Source organism: Alligator sinensis, unplaced genomic scaffold, assembly GCF_000455745.1.
Source record: "Alligator sinensis unplaced genomic scaffold, ASM45574v1 scaffold93_2, whole genome shotgun sequence".
Taxonomy (NCBI): Eukaryota; Metazoa; Chordata; order Crocodylia; family Alligatoridae; genus Alligator; species Alligator sinensis.
The window spans coordinates 3,071,397-3,087,414 of NW_005841854.1; the positions used below are offsets into that span (position 1 = coordinate 3,071,397).

The 16,018-nt window shown below is 41.2% G+C and overlaps 1 protein-coding gene and 1 long non-coding RNA gene across 18 annotated transcripts in view; one reads left to right on the forward strand and one right to left on the reverse strand.

The window, feature by feature from the left end:
- The window catches only part of LOC112551665, a 32,877-nt gene extending 21,163 nt beyond the window's left edge, over positions 1-11,714 (reverse strand). The window contains exon 1 of the long non-coding RNA XR_003095963.1: positions 11,485-11,714. This is a non-coding gene — a long non-coding RNA (uncharacterized LOC112551665). The remainder of the gene's footprint in view (positions 1-11,484) is intronic.
- Positions 1-16,018, forward strand: part of RYR2 (ryanodine receptor 2) — an 847,904-nt gene that overhangs the window by 470,350 nt on the left and 361,536 nt on the right. The window lies entirely within an intron of this gene.

Sequence of the window (16,018 nt, forward strand, 5' to 3'; positions counted from 1 at the left end):
TTTCTCTCCTGCCCAGGCAGGGGGTCGGACTTGAAGATCTACAAGGTCCCTTCCGACCCTACTTCTATGATTCTATGAAATATCACCTGAGACTAAGTATAGTTATTATAATGACAGTACTAAAACACCGCTGGGCATATCTACGTGTGCACTTAGCATGCCTGAATGAACTCTGGCACAGTTTGCACTGGAGCTTATTGTACATGTGCACCTGGGACCACAGCATGTTGAGCTGGGAGAGAGCAGCCCCGGCTTGCAGGGAATCCCAGGGGTCAGCCTGCTAGCCCAGGGCTGCTCTGACTCAGCTCAACTTGCTGCATAGGGGCTGGCTGGGGCATGAGGCTGCTTCACTGCAGGGCTACCAAATGGGTAACCCCTGCACTGAAGCATTCTTGTACCCCATTCAGCCCTGTCAGCATCTACACATGTGTTACGACTGAGTAAATACTGACTTTATGGAAATGGGAGACTCCTCCTTAGTTTGCTCCTGTGGCCATACGGCTGAGGGCAAGCGAAACTCAGGGGCATCAAAACCCCAAGCCTCCGGGCTTGGGCCTGCATGTAGGATGCCCGCCAAAGGATTTGGAAGTATTTGAAGCCCCAGGTGAGGGTGGAGGATGCTTGCTGGTATCAGGGCCACATGTGGTTCTTGAATGATTCACGTGGATTTGGAATTGATTTGGTTGAGTTGTCCTGGGACATGAAAAAATTTCCTAAAAAAACCCAAGCAAACTCTGCTGTAGGAAGCTGGCTTTTTACTAGGAAGCTAATTAGGGAACTCCATAGTAAATGTCTTGTGTAGATGTGCCCACTGACTATTTATTCACAATGTGGCTCTAGCTTCTTAGTAGGAAACATAACTAACAGAACCGAATGCTTATTATTAATCACAAGAAATATTACATATATTCCAGTCCTTGATGATGATAGAACTTGGTTATACCTGTACATTCAGGTTAGCTTTTGCCAAATCAGTAAGTTTTTTATAATGTCCTTTTATATCTTTTGCTCAATCAAAAGATAGCATTGTTTCTGTAACCATAATGACAAGGAAAATATCCCCCTGAAACATTTTATGTAAATATTAGGCAGATACAAAACTAGTGTAGTATGAAGTTTGGCTTGAGAATTCTTTTCTCATTGTAATATGATACAGTTTTAGCATAGACTCTGCTTGGTTGGCTCGCGTGTCTTTTTAACAATGGGATGTTACATAGTTGAGTAAAGAAATTAGTTTGTAATTTTATATAGAATAAATGCATAGTATAAAAGAAAGTATGACAGCCAGAAGTCTGGGGGCTTCATTTTCTTTCTTCCTTTCTCACCCATAACCATCATTTTTACATTCAGCATAAGCTTATGCCAGCAGTTTGTACCGCAGTTTTGTAGGGGGTTTTAATTTTTTTTAAACCAACAAAACTCCATTTCAAAGGAGAATTTGACTCAGATTTGCGAGGCAGAGCTCAAAGAAATAACAAATGACTGCGAAATCAATTCAATGTCCCTAATGGACGGGCCAGCTGGGCCCCAGCCCAGGGGCCACTACCAATCGGGAACCTCCAAGATCCTCATCACCAGGGAAGTGAAAGCCGTGGTTTTAAACTTGGTGCCATTTTTGTCTCCTGGCAGTTTGTGTCCAGTGCTGCAGGGAGGGGCCAGGCCAGCTTGGAGAGCTCTTGCAGTGGGGAGGGGGCCTCCAATTTTCTCCTTGCCTAGGGCCCCCAAAATCCTTAATCCTCCTCTGAAATTTATCATGTGATAAAATGGCAATTCAACCACAAATATATTACTTCTTAAGTGTGGAACTCTTTGTGGCTTGTTTATATTTTTCTTTATTTTGAAAACAAGGTGGGTACATGTTCTACCCTGATCCACCTCTCCACCTCCAAAGCTGCTCTCCCTCTCTTGCAGTCTGCCCTATCCCCATTGCTGCTTGGTAGCAATGGCAACGGCACTGCCAGGGCAGCCCAATAAAGCTCCAGGTTCAGGGGCAGTCTAGGACCAAGGAGCATCTCCCCAGTCCCAAGCTTCTTATGCAGTGGCAACTTTAAAGGGGATGTGGGCAGCCAGGGAATCAGGACAGGCTTCCAGCCTTTAAAGGTCCAGACACATGAGGAACCCAGGACTTTGGAGCTGTTCCTTGATCCCAGGCTCCCCTAGTTTAAAGGGCACACAGGAAGCTCAGCATCATGGACAGGTTTCCTGGTTCTGGGATGCTTGATGATCCCAAGCTCTTCATTCACAACCCAGATTAAAGGTGCACCACACAGCCAAGCATGGAGGAGCCTCTCCCCAGCACTGGGTCTCCTGAGCATTGGCAGATAGGCATTGGGATTTAAGGAATTTTATTCCAGGTTCCAAAAACCATGCGTCCTGCTGTGTCAGATCTGACCATCTTTGAGATCCGAAATAAAATTCCTCATATATTAATTGCATGATTACATTAATATCTACTCGGGGCCTTAGATGCACTCTTTAAAAACCCCTTTGAACATTTAATGTCAAGCTATCAAGTGTCAATGCTGGGACATGGGCAGCCAGGCCTAGGGGCCAATCAGGAATCAAGATTACTGGGTTGGGGTACACACCAGAGTTGGAAAGGGCAAGCAGAAACAGGAAACCAAGGAGTCCAAGAAGCAAGCAGAGTTTCCAGTACAGTCTTAGGTCAGGTTTCCCAGACACTTCTTGTTCCTCTTCCTGGACTTACATAGGAGAAGTGGAAGGTGAGGTGATGGGAGCCAGCCACTGACATATTAGGGACTGTATGGGGACTCAGGCACTAACAGAGCCTTAGGGCAGGCATCATACAGCCTCCAGCAATGGCAGCAGCATAGTGGGTTGGGATAGATGGTCATGCTGACCATGTCAAAGCTTCTGAGTTCAAGGCTACAAGCCTGACATGCAGATTTCATTGTGAAGCCCAAAGTAATATAAAGTAGTTATGTTGGTGTTGATTTTTTATTTATTTATTTTTCATATTTAATTATATTAAGTAGTGTTCTTCATGTACTTTTATCTTATAATGGTTCTGGACAGCAGGGTGGTGATGTTTTAGATTATGATTAATGTAGCTTAAACAGACCAGCATATACATTTCCATCAGTAATAATTTAGACTTAAAAGTGGATGGATGTTGGCAGACTAGCCAATAATGCTGTCACAATGGCTAAGTCAATTTAAGAGAAAATTATGATACTGTACCTAGATGTGCTGTAGTGTTTTTCCATTAGCTCCTTGAGATCTTGCAACAGTTTGTATGACACGTTTTATTATAGTGTGATGATCATAATTTATTCACATTTGGTGGATTCTTCCCATGCCGCTTTATCTAAAGTGGCAAGTGTTAAATAGAAATTTTATTACCACATTGAGAGAGGCCCATTTTCATGGACATTGTGTGCTGTCTGATTATTCCACTATGGCAGTGATTCTCACCTTTTTAGATCTGAAGCACCCTTTGGAAAAATGCCAATGGTTTTATTCATTTTTTGCACACATTTCTTGACCACAAGAAAATAAAAGAGCAGTTCTTCTGTTGCAAAGAACTTGGAAAGACCACAGCAGGCCAGAATTTTTTGACACTAAAGATTCCTATTTGAAATCTCTGGGTGAATCGTGTGTGGGTCTTTGGAAACCTAATAATGCTTAATGTGTGGCACCCTTAGGAGGATTTTCTGGCACCCCAGAACACACTATGGGTATATGTAAAATACTTCCATGATGGCACCCCATTGCACAGAAGCATAAAAGCTTAGAAATTTGGCAGGGTAACTTAGCACAGTCATGAAACCATACCCAGTGCCAGACAGGTTCTCTATCTTAGGTGTGCTTTTTGACACATACTCCAAGGATACATTAAATTGGCTATGTTGCTACATTTCCATGCTTTGTTGCAGACTGAGTGGAAGTGCCTGGGTGGTCTATGTTTTTTATCAGCTCTTCTGATAAAAAACAAAGGCATCATACATCTATTCTATATGTTTCTACAGGTTTTTGCTTGAATTCAGGATGTAGATGTAACCGGCATTGGTTTTTCATGTAAAACTTCCTTTTGGTTTTTGGCCTGAATTACTTTGCTAATTCTTAGACTCCATATACCAAATTCAGGGATATTTAAAATTTTTGGACTTTAATAAGATCAGGCTGCTGAAAGGCTTTGGACATCATGTTTTTTAACTTATTTATTTTGTTGTCATTGTTGGAGGGTGTCAGTAATAACATAAGGATAAAGCTGGTATTCTCGTTTTTAAATTATATCTGAATCATTTATGTTTCTGAACTATTAGAATTTTCAGTTATTGCATATGGAGGTTGTCTAACCCCATACTAAATGGAAATTCTGTTATGGGTCTTACAAATACTTGGATAATGACTTCTATGCCATGCAAGTAGAGCAGGGCAAAATATACAGCCTGTGGGCTGGATCTGGTCAACAGCGGGACTTTGTCTGGCCCTCACTGGGTCCCTCAGTCCCACCTGACCCAGGCGCAGTGTGGCCCGTGATGTGTCCCACCACCCCAGGCATGCAGCGGGGCTGGAGCAGCTCCATGGCTGAGCTGCATTTCTAGGCAGCCCAGGCAGCAGCTCCTTCTGGCTGTTGCCACTGCTGCTGGCCCCAGTCCCATGGTACTGACAGGGACTTTAATGCACAGCCCCAGCCTGAACCCAGCCTGCCTCATGCTCGCTCAGGGCTTGCCCCAGCTGGAACAGACCAGCTCCAGACCAGTCAGGACCTGTGTACACAATCCCAACCCTGCCCCGCCCCCCCGCCCCCACTCTGGACTGCCCACCCATGAAAAGTGGCTGCAGCTGCAGTGGCAGCTGGGTAGAAGCTGTGGCTGGACATGGGGGGAAAAGTGGCTACCTCTCCCTCGTTGAAGCTGGGTCCTTCTTGCTGTAGCCACTGGGAGCCTGCACTGCTGTCACCACTGTCTCTGGGTTGCCCAGCAGGGCAGTGGGGCAGAAATGCAGGATAACCTAGGGCTCTGGGCAGCTGCAGCAAGAGAAGGGCTGAGGCAAGGAGGGCAGAGGTGAGGAGGCTGATGTGGAGGGGAAGGGGGTGGTGACAGTTCCCCAGAACTGCCAATGTGGCCCGAAATAGATTCAGTGCACAATATGGTGACTCCATGATCTATATATTCATCATGTCAAAACAAGTACATGGTAGTTGCCAGAGATCCTGAAGTGGCCCGTCTCTGGGGAAGTTCTGAGATAAAATGTGTCATACCAGTTGAAGGTGAGGGAATTGGAAGAAGAGAATAGAAGATACTTACAGACAATGAAGTAAATGTTGTTTATGCTCCATTAACAGACAACAATATGTTTAGAATAATGAACCTTTTTTTTCCTAATTTAGATTAAAAAAAAGGAATGCATTACACTTTTCCCATGCCTATGAATAGAATCTACATTCTCCTAATTTAATTTGCATGATCTGTCTGCTGTTCTTGCTGGGAAGATGCATTAAAATGGCAACTTTCCTGAAAGGCTCTTTATGCAACTCATTGTTCAAGTGAAAGTGTGATAAATATTTTTAACAACTCATTTGAAAATTAATTTTTAATTCAATGCATTGTTTCTTAAATTGAGCTCTGGATAATGTTATGTGATTCATTTTCCTTAAAACTTGTTAAATCAATAAGTATTATATACAATATTAAACATGTAGACAATTTAACAGCTGATTGTCAGTTTTGGCATTGAGATAGTGGTGAGCATGGGGACTGAGATGGCCCTCGTCTTGATGCTGAAAATGAGCTGCTGTGGGAGTGGATTGTAAATTCCGTGGTTGGCATAAGGGTGGGCACCAAAGGGCTCCCTCCATTGGGAACTTGGCAGTCCTGTTTCTAGCAGTCTTTCCTGCATTGTCCTGCTGCTCTCAGAGCTGTGGAACAAAGCATTTTAAAATACCTTGCACTTTAAAGGTAAGGCAATTTAGGCATCCTGGCCACAGGGACCCCAGGCTCAAGTAAAAGAACATATAATAACTGTGCATACAGCGTGGCTGCGCACATGGCTTCCTAACGTCCCTGGTGCACAGGACCCTGAGATCAGAGGGAGGCTCCCTGGTTACACTGTGGTTGTTAAGGGTTAGGGTGCATGGGGATCCCAGGATCAGGGAGTCTTTCCTTGGTCCTAGGGTCCCCCATATACACTGGGGGTGTCTAACAGCCACATGTGGGACCCAATTGCACACACAATTTAGGCATCCACTGGGACTTTGGGATCCTGCTTGATACTGATGTCATGGTGGGGAGTCTGTGGTTTACAGCAGCCAGGAAGTGGAGTTAACTGACTCACCGTGTACTGTAGAACACTTACAAATGCGTATCCTGGGCTCCTTGTTGGCTGTTATGCGATTGGGATCTGCTCCCTGTCCCAAAATTCGTACCTCCTGCTGTGCAGGTGGTAGGAGGCATGTTTGTTGGGATCAGGGATTAGATTCCATTGTGGCATTAAGTAAATAGCTGCCAGCTTCCTTAGGCATTATAGCTGTTTACTGCAGTTTTCCTTTAAACCTGCTTTTCCTTACTGAGAGACCAAATGAGAGGAAATATCTGGTCATTTACAGAAGAAATCAAAGGAAAGAAGAATAAATTAAGAAGAAGGTGAACAAGAACTATTTACTTTAAAACTTCACTCTTTATTCATTTTCTGAAAACACACAAGCAACCATGTTCTTATTATTCCTCTGTTCAGTCATCTGAAATATTCACCCTTTTTATGAGGCATTGAGTAGTGGGCTTAGTAATGGAGTCTACAGCCAACATCTACTGAATTTGGGAATAATATGCCAAATCTCTCTTGTAAATCATTCACAACCTAATGACTTTTTACCTTCATTTAATTTGATTTATATTAGTTCTGCCAGTTATAACTAAAGCAAGAAAAATATTGTCATTATTAGGTACACAGATATCATTTATTTTTCACTGGCATGATGTATAATTTTTTTCCTTTAAAGAAACAACCAACATTTGTTTTCCTTGGGATAAATGGTATTTTTAGTAAGTCACACAGGATGCATCTATACAAGATATTTACTATAAAGTTGACTAATTAGCTGCTCAGTAAATGTCTTGATGTCTACACATGCACCCCTATTAGGCTAGGGTAAACTCATTTTCAAGGGGCATGTCTACATGAGATTCCCACTGCACAGTTGTTACTATGCAGTCATTTAGTATTTGTGTAACCAAGTACTAAACGACTGCTCAGTACTTGGCATTACTATTCAGTAACGTCCCTAGTTGCTTGTTACTACTGCGCAGTAGCGTCTCATCATGGTTCATGCCTGGTGATGCTGCTGGACAGTAGTAATGAGCTACTGTGCAGTAAACATCTTGTGTCAAGATGGCCAAGTACAGTACTATCAAGTAAAATACAAGTACTAACCTGCAGGGGAGTAAAAAACTCCACAGCAGCACATGTGTAGATGGCGCCCAGGTGACTGGGGCATGAGGGGAGGGGGAAGGGGGGAAGGCTTCAGTGCGGGTGCTTCAGTCTGGAGGCTGCCTGCTGGCTAGCCCTTCACTGAAGCCCCCTTGTGCCTCACCCAGCCTCTCTGCAGCACATTGAGCTGAGGAGAGCAGCCCTGGGCTGGCTGGCGCACTAACCCCTGGGACCCCCTGCCAGCTGGGGCTGCTCCACCCGGGCTCTGTGTGCTGCACCTGAATAACCTGGGGAGCTTATTGCTCCAGAGTTAGTTGCTCCTGGGTGTATATTCACAGGGCACGCCCAGGAACACCAGAGCAAGAAACTCTGCAGTTTATTTAGGTGCTGTAATAGTTATGTTTAGAAGCACACACAGATAATAAAATTTTTGATTTTCAGAAATAAAAATAAAATATACCACTGGTGTAATCCTGCATTTGTGATATATGTAAAATTGTATATAGAAATTTATAGAATAGATGTAGGTTTTTCTCACCAACCATAGGAGTTAGGTTCCTGAAAGTTCCTGCGGTTGGCAAAACCAGCAGGGCTGGGGAGCAGGGGCTTTGGGTGAGGATGAGGGGTACCAGAAAGACTGTGGGGGCTGTGGTGGGGGGGAAGTTAGAGGCATGAGCAGGGCCAGAGGGCCTTTGGGGGCCTTTTCAGACTGAACCCCCCTCCCCCCACACACACGCACCCTTTCTCTGAAGCGTAGATATTCAGAACTCTGATTGGTAAAACCATGGTTGGTGAGGGAAACCTGTGTGTGTGTGTGTGTGTGTGTGTGTGTATGTGTATGTATTCTGTAAATTGTTTTTATGCACAATCATTGTATGTGCATAGGTATGTGTTTGTTGGTATGCAATCATGTATTTTTGTACTGTAGAAACCTTATATAGAAACAGCATGAAATCCTTGATTGGTGTAAAAACTTTTTGATTTTAAATTTTTACCATACTTACCTTTTCCAAACAAGTGAGAGAGAAGATATTTCTTATTCCTTGTTTTTTAGAAAAAGATGAATCCAGTCCATTCTTGTGAAGAGATGTATTAGCTGCTTTTTTGTGCCACTGGGTAGTTCATTGCCAATGCATGGAGAAGTGGACTAAGATTATGCAGTTGGGCCATTGTCCAGATGAGCTAAAAGTTGTTGATGTCAGTGCTGAAAGACTGACCAACATTTAGCAATTTATCCTTTGAAAGTCCAGAAATACTTCAGGAGGGACAATAAAAGGTATCACGTCTACCCAAAGAACCTTCTCTGCCTTAGGAGGAACCAAAAGAAATACAAAATTCTAGAACCTTTGGTTCAGAGATGATACCTTTTATTAAACCAACTAAGAAATTGCAAAAAAAAAAAAAAAAGCAAGCTTTCAGGCTCACACACCCTTCATCAGGCACAGGGAAAATGAAAGATGGTAAGAAGTCCCTGTAGGTAGGAAATCAACTTCATTTTTGTACAGAGGAAGCTGAAGATGGTAATCTGTTCCTCTGGGTCCATGAGAGTGTCTTTGTGAGTTGCTCATTGTGCATATCAGGCAGGATTCCTTCCCTGGTGGTGTCAGATGGCAGGCAGACAGGGAAGTATAGAAATCTTTCTAGTTGTTCAGCAATGAAGTTTAAATCCAAAATTGGCTATGGCATCTTCCATGTTTCAGGGATGTATTTTGTAGCCATGTTGGTCTGAGACAAAAATAAATGCAAAACTCTAGAACTCCTGGTTCAGAGATGATACCTTTTATTAGACCAACTTAGAAATTAGGAGGAATCACATTTTTCCCCACTATCTTTATTATCATTACATAGTAGTATGAAATTAACTATTAAAAACCCCAACTAGGATTGGGGTCTTGTTGTCCAAGGCAGTGTATAAAAACATAACCAACTGACACTTCCTGTCCTCAAATCCTATCCTTCATAATAGATGAGATGGAGAAAAGGCAAGAAAGGGGGACCTGGAGAGGTGAGGTGATTTGCTGAAGGTCACACAGAGGTTTACCGGTGGAGCCACAAATAGCATCCAGGCGTCCTGAGTCCCATGACAGTGTTCCATTTTTGAGCCAGGCTGACTGTTTAATTCCTTTTCTACTTGCTCATGTTTTCCATCCTATTTCCTTATTTTTCCCCTCTTTCTCTCTAACACTCTTACTTTTCTCTTCTTTAAAAATCCCTTTTGGAATGGTTATTCAGACTAAGAACGGAACCATTTACTAATACTTTGCCACATCCAGGTGGGAATGAATATTTCTGGCAATTCGTCATTTAAATAAGGTCTTTGCACTTGAAGGCTGATTCAGAATATCCCTATTTGAATATGTAAATGTAACTCTTGAACCATCAGCAGTAAAAACTCTGTTCTTCAGGGTGGCCTGTGAAGACATGTGACTATATAGCAATAACACTCAAAAAGAAAAGTGTTGTTATAAAATGAGTGATACCAACCTTTGTTTAAAGGCTTTGATATCTGGGGATCACATATGCCTTAAGGAACCTAAGTGCACGTGAGTGTGCACATGTGTGTGTACCCACACACCTATATATACAACACACTAGCCCCCAAAATATTGCACATATGCACACAGTTCTATCTATAACAGAACAGATCACACTGTTTCATTTTTTTTATCTTTTCAAGCATTCCTACTTATACATTTCTTCTTTCTCCATTACCTTGCTAATAAAAGTTAAAAAGATTGATCAATAGAGTTTATTGTTTTAAAGTGAGCATCTTTATCAGAGACATTTTTGACTTGCCACTGTGTTTTGGTTATTTTTACTTATTAGGCCATTTGGCTAAAATGAAGACATTTATTTGGGATAACTGAATCTCTGATTTTTTTTTTTTTTTTTTTTTAAACAATATTGTTTCATGTGAATTTGAGGTCTTGAATACTTCAAATACTCTTTTAAAATCAAACTGGGGCTGCCTTCAAACAGAAGAAATTTTGATAAGGTACTCAAAGAGATTTGTGTAGTGAACAATTAAATTTAGTGACAAATTTAACCCATGAATACAAGCTGATGAACACAAATCAGCAGCTAGATAAAACCGGCACACTTGCCAGAAACAGCTAAATTATTTAAACCAAAGAATCCATTCTGTTGCCTTCTAAGTTTAGATACATTTTATATAAGAAGATGTATTACTGATAACAGATCCAAAAAGATAGTTGGGCAGAAAATAATTAAGACACGTTGCTTTTCTCACTTATCCGTCAGCGTGATGCCACTTGTACTTCCAGTAAATTAGTTCAGATTGCGTGATATCTTTGTTACAGACTTGTGTTCCTAAAGCTTTATAAATTGGTATTCAGGCAATTATACCACACTTAACTAGGACAGACAAGCACTAAGAGGAAAAAAATAATCTGAAAAAGTAAAAGTACATTGCACTATGCTGAAGTTAAAGGAGGCTTAAAAAGTAAAGATGGAATGAAAAGAGGTAATGATTTCTAAAGATTTTTCTCACCTATTTAAATTTAAAACGTTTTCAGCAGTTGCATAGCTAAAACTTTAGTTCTGACCTATTGTTCTGTAATGTTTTACAAGCACAGTCATTTACAAGAAAATCATCTATAGATTACAGCTAATAACTACAATACAAACAATTTTCGTTATAGCTGTTAGTATGTAGGCTTAGGAGTCTATTAAATAGGAACTAACATTGAAGCACCAGTATTAGGCTAATTCATTTTGCCTAATATAAAGCTCACTAAAATGTTGTGATCTTAATAGTTTGATTCATTCGCTGTTGGATATATGTTCTTCTGAGGAATCTATTTCAATAAAAAAACAAAGGAATGTGGAGAGACTAAGCCTGTTAGGTAAGAATTCCACGTGTGCCTGGAATGTCCTTCCAATCCCAGGCATACTCATTTTCTACCCCTCACACTACATCTCTAAACTTATCTTTTACTATAGTGATTCAAACAACAGTTGTCTAATTTCTTTTAACAATTATGAAAGAATTGTACATAACTGCACAAAGCAAAAACGCCTGGTACCATTGAAATACACCTAGTTTGCATACTTTCCTTATGTGCTTCCTACCTCTATCTTGTATATTCCCTTCTCCCTCTTTCCATCTCGACTCTTCTGTCCTTTGCTGTCCCAAACATAACAATCTTTTAAGAAGTTTATGATCACATGATGACAGTGTGCTCTGGCAGGAAAGGCCTCCAATGCATCTGGTCGACCTGCTCCTGTGTCATGTTCCAGGAATAGTTTTGTCAGAAACCCAACCCTGGGAAGCCTCCACAGCCTGTTTCTTCCCACTGTGCTGCCACTTTCCCTAATGAACAGCCTTGCCTGGGGCAGCGTACTTGTTTATTAGTGTTCAGTAGTGAGTGGTCTGTACCATTGATGGTAGTGAATGCAAGCCAACCAGTACTGCTAGTCACAACACCAGTTGGAAAAACATTTTGAGAAGATTATTATTTAACATTAACATACTTCTCCATTGCTTGCTAACTAAAAGTCATAGCTGATATATCGAGCATGCATTGCCAGAGAGAATCACCCAAGCTAGCTCTGAACAAGCACCTGCTCCACCTGCCTCACCACCCTTCAATCTAGAATTTTTTCCATAATATTTAACTCGTTAATCTTTGCTGCAGAGTAAGCCAAGTACTGCTACTTCTAACTCCTGTGCTTATGGAAAACAATTCATCACTGTCTTCTTCATAACTGCCTTATGAATATTGGAACTCCATTATCATATTCTACTTTAAGTTTCTCTTTTTTGTTTATACTCAACAAACCCAATTCTTTCAACCTTTCCTCAAATATTGTTTTTTTTTTTTTTAAATCTTCTAGGATTTTTGTTTGCTCCCCTCTGGACTTTTTCCATTTTGTCTACATCGTTATTAAAGTGTTGTGTCTAAAACTGCATTGTACTCTGGCTGAGGCTTGACCAATGCCAAGTAGAGAAAAATAATTATCTCCCTGGTCTACTTATGACATACTAAACATACATTCCAGACTGACATCTTTTTTTTGCAACAACATCATACTCTAATCTCCAGTTCCCTTTCTGCAGTACTGCTGCCTATTCACTTTTCCCAATTTTATTTGTGTACAACATAATTTTCCTTTTTAAGAGTAGTACTTTGCAGTTGCCTGTATTGCATTTCCATTTTTGAAGTTTATCAGATTAATTTTGAGTTCAATTCTTTACATCAAAATTCTGGCAGCAATTCCCAGATTGATGTCACATGCACACTTTATCAGCAATCTCTGTTGCCTCATCCATATCAATATGAAAATATTAGCTAGCACGAGATCCAGAACAGACCTTTGCAGAAGCTGAATTGATATGGCCTTGCAGTTTGGCAATGAGTTATTGTTACCTGCTGTTTGAGTATGGTTATTCACTCATTTTAATAATAGCGCACCCACCTTTATAGTAATTTGATTTAGACCATATTTCTTTAGTTTGATAATATTATGTGGAGTTGTGCTAAGATCCTTACTAAAATGAACACCTAGAACATGTACTACTTTCCTTCTACATATTGAACCAGTTACATTAGCAAAGATGGAAATTAAATAGTTTAAAATTATTTATTCTTGACAATCTCTTATCCTCTAGGTTAGTTGTTGGCAGCCTTTTTAGGTTGTGGGCTAGAATGACCCAGCTTGGGTCAGAGGTGGGAAGGCAGCTGCTAGGACCTGACTGCTGCTGCTTCTTGCTATCCCTGCATGGGGGAAGAGGTGCCTGCTGCCACCTCCTCCCCTCTCCTCTCAGTCACCCTCCCATGCCATACGAGAAGCACCTGCTGCCAAACACTGCTGAAGCCTCTTGTCTGTGGGCTGAATCAGTGACTTACGTGCACATATCCCTAGGTACTTATATATTGAGTATTTAAAATTTTATTCCAGTATCTTTCCTAATACAGGTTTCCCTCACTTTATGCGGGTTCTGTATGTGCAAACTCGCTCTTATACAATAATCATTTTTATACCCAAAATTTGTTATATGCAAGGTACATTCACTCTTATGTGATAGGTGTGGTGGAAGCCTGCAGTCAGCTGCTTTGTGCCGTGCATTGCAGGAGTGAAACACACCAAAATATAGTCTCCTGTGTGGACCTGTGCTCCTCGCTCGTTGTCTGCAATGTGTCTCTGTAGTTGCCATCCCCATTATGATGGTGCCCTGTGCTTGTGTCTGATGTTGGTGAGGACCAAAATTGTCCGGTAAAAGTGGTAAAAATGGGTCTGGGGGTCAGTACAGTTGAGGTCTTGGAACATATCCCTATTCGTTACATTGTAAAGTGCGAATTTGTAAGAATTTGATTTATGCCTTGTTTTCCAGGAATGCATGTACAGCATAAAGTGATGTAAACCTGTATAAAAATTATGCTGACTGGCTATATATTCCCTGGGTCCTCCTTTTTCAAAGAAGTGTTTATGTTTTCCCTTCTTCAGTCCTCTGGGACCTCACCCATCAATACATTCTCAGAAGATAATTGCTAATGGTTCAGAGAATGCTTCAGATAGCAGCACTTGATGTAATTTGTCCTTGAGTACTTGAATAAATGCAGCTGATCTAAATATTTTTACCTTATTCTTTCTCTAGTCAATTTTGTATTCATAATCCCTTGTTGTTAATTTCAAATTTAGTCAGCATCTGATTGAAATTAAACCTTTTTGAGAAGACTGTAGCTAAAAAAAAATTAAAATAACATAACAACATACAATCTAAAATATCAATAGTAGCATAGCATGTAAATGCATGGACTTTAAGGTACTTTGTCATCTCTAACCGCTGAGAAAAATAACAGTTTTTTTCTTCTAGCAAGTAAGAAGCTTCATGACTCAGTTATTTCTTAAAACTAGATACAGCTGTCCAGGAGACAACATTTCTAGCCAGTGGGAAATTTTGATAATTCAAATTGTAATAAAAACTTAACGTTTCCAATCTTTTTTTGTGTGGAATGGGAAGAAACCCCCAGAAACATCAAAATCGCCTTATCAAAATGTTTTATTTTGATATCAACCATTGTGATCTAAATGCAATATATAAATAAATTAAAATGTTTTATAGCAGTGGTGCTCAATCTACTGCCCACAGACTGAATCCAGCCTCTAAAGTGACAGAATCTGATCCATGGCACAGAGGATCAGCAGCAAACAGCTCAGCCTGGTTCAGCCCTTTCCCTGCACTGCACTGCACTGGCCATTGATGCGCTCTGAAGCTCTTCCTTCCTCTCCTGCGTCCTGTGGCACAGGCTGCTGTCTCCCTCATTTCTTTACTTCCCCAATCCCCTAGGTAGGTGATATATACCAGAGATAAGCTCTCTCCCTCCTCCCTCCTCTAGGCAGGCTCTGCTTACCAGAGGTAATTTCTGTTCCTCTTCCTTTCCTTCCTTCCTTCCCCTTCTTCTGTTACCTCTGACATTGGAAGCCACATCCTTCTCCTCTCTTTTCCTTTCCCCCTCCCCTACTTAAGGGGGGCAGTGGCCTGTGGGGCAGCTGGGTCTATGTGAGAAACTCGGTTTGAAATAAGGTCACATTACTACTTTTTGATTTTGAATCATTAAGAGCTTTTCTGCCAAATTTCAGTAATTTTTAAATTTTTTGGTAATCAAGCAAAATATTCAGTTTCACCCAAATAGCACATGCTGACACCAAGAGGGTCATCAATGTTTTGGAGCTTAGTTTCAAGTGAAGGCTATTTCCAACCTGGCCTGTGCCAGCATATATACAGTTATCAGCTCCACTCCCTATCCTTCCACCCTGCTAGTCTGTTGCTGCTTCTCTCTGCTGGCCAGTCACTGTGTGGGTAAAGACTCCCTGCTGCTAAAATGCAGCAGAAGGCCCCTGCCTCTGTGGGATGAACAAAATGGCTGTGTGGGCCACATCTGGCCCATTGGCTTAAGTTCCTGACCAATGGTCTAGACTACCTGTATAGATAGGTAGAAGTCTTTAACAGAACGCCCGTATGTTTTCCAGGTATTTGAGACCCACTGTTACTGAGCCACCTCAAAACAAATCCTCAAGTCTCCAAAGTCAATTCAGGTGACAGAGCAAGTAACTATTGCTTAATAAATTTCATGAATCACTGGTAAACCAATATTGAAGGTGCTGGTTATACCCTTTTTTCCCCCCCGAAATATTTTCAATTTGAAGGTAATGACATATCCTTTGCCTATCTCTGAAACCCTCTCTATGGATTTTAATTTGTACCAAAAGTAATTTCTGGAACTCTTAACAACCCTTTTGCAGAGGGCGGGAGGTGGGGGGGTTATAAAACAGGAAACATTCTGTGCTTAAGGCATATCTATAGTTGTTGTTGTTTCTTTTTGTCTATACTCACTGATTAATGGATGCAGTTAGAACTCATCCAGAAAGAGACCTATATGTTGGAGCTTAGCAACCTTCTTCATCTACAAGCATCACTTATGCTCAGAGATGGCACTGTTTTATGTTCCATAATTTTTTGCTGTTGCCCTGGTCATGGTCACCTTTGCTTTGCATACCAAAATGTTACACTGGTATTCCAGAGCTAATTTATGGGCTGAGAAAGTGATTATCTAACTAACTCAGCTGTTCTTACAGATCTGGCCCTTCAGACTCCTTCATT